Raw genomic sequence first — 1182 nt, forward strand, 5'->3', positions numbered from 1 at the left:
TTTTAATTTAGGATTTCAATGGAATAACAGTAAGGAAAACAAAGAGATAAATAATATAGCTCATTTCATGAAAATTCCATAAATTAAAATTTTAGAAATAAAAAATTTTAGAATATCAACTAAAATATTACAGTCTATACTCTGTTTCCTACTTGGGTAGCAAATATTAATGGAATTCAATGTTGATAACTTAAGGTCAGTTCACATTACAAATTTAAACATGCCTACTGTGGTGTTATATTAAGAAATAAATTTTTGGTTTGAATGTAATGACCATGTAGCACATGGGACATTTGTCAACTGCTTCAGCACATTGCTTACAAGTGACCAGATGCCCACAAGGAATAAAACAGAAAGCAATGTTTCTATCCATACAGATTTTGCAAAGTTTCCCCTTTTGCAGTATTCTTAGTTGTTGTTCAGCACTAATCTGTTTCTGCAAGGCAATTTGATTTGTTTCATCTTGCATTGTATTTCTGAGCACTCACTAGATCTGCGACCAGAGCTTCAACTGATTTATAGTTTCTCCCAGATGTCTGAATTTTTTTCCACCATTATTTTCTTAATGTCCTTGAAACTGAATCCCATTCTATAGTTTCTTGTACCATAGAATTTTGAAAGATGGTATCATCATTTTTTTTAGTTAGTGATGGCATTTTTTCAGCAGCTTTTGCCAGATACTCCTCAAGTGAATGGGTTAAATGAATATCGCTTACATGTTCATGCTCCTTCTTGTCTTACAGATATTTACATGCTGGATACCACTTAGCAAGTTATTCCCAAGTATCTTCACTGAGCTTCCAATCAATTAACCCTCCTACACAGTAAAAATACTTTGCTTTATCTCCCTCACCCAAAGCATGAAATCCAGCTCTTGCAAGCTGCTCCTTCTTAGCTAAGTATATCCAAGTCCCAAAAGTCATGATCTGTTCTTCATAATCTACCATGGCTGGATATCTTGGAGGATTTATTGAATTTGAGAAATTCCTATCAGAACTATAGACATCAGATTCACTTTGTGCATTAATATTCCATCCCACAACAAAGAAGCTATTGGGAAAATATCGCCTGTGTTCTGACCATACACTATTACAAGGTTCCCAACTTTGCAGTTTTCCACTACAGCAAAAGCACTACATTTGATCATGGATACCTGTGTGGTAGCATACACACTAGTTAACT

General features: G+C 34.3%; 1 pseudogene; it reads right to left on the reverse strand.

Annotated features, from left to right (window-relative positions):
* Positions 1-235: 235 nt before the first annotated feature.
* Positions 236-1172, reverse strand: LOC102811231 (annotated as a pseudogene).
* Between the last annotated feature and the right edge of the window lie 10 nt (positions 1173-1182).

Source organism: Chrysochloris asiatica, unplaced genomic scaffold (assembly GCF_000296735.1).
Source record: "Chrysochloris asiatica unplaced genomic scaffold, ChrAsi1.0 scaffold06441, whole genome shotgun sequence".
Lineage (NCBI taxonomy): Eukaryota > Metazoa > Chordata > Mammalia > Afrosoricida > Chrysochloridae > Chrysochloris > Chrysochloris asiatica.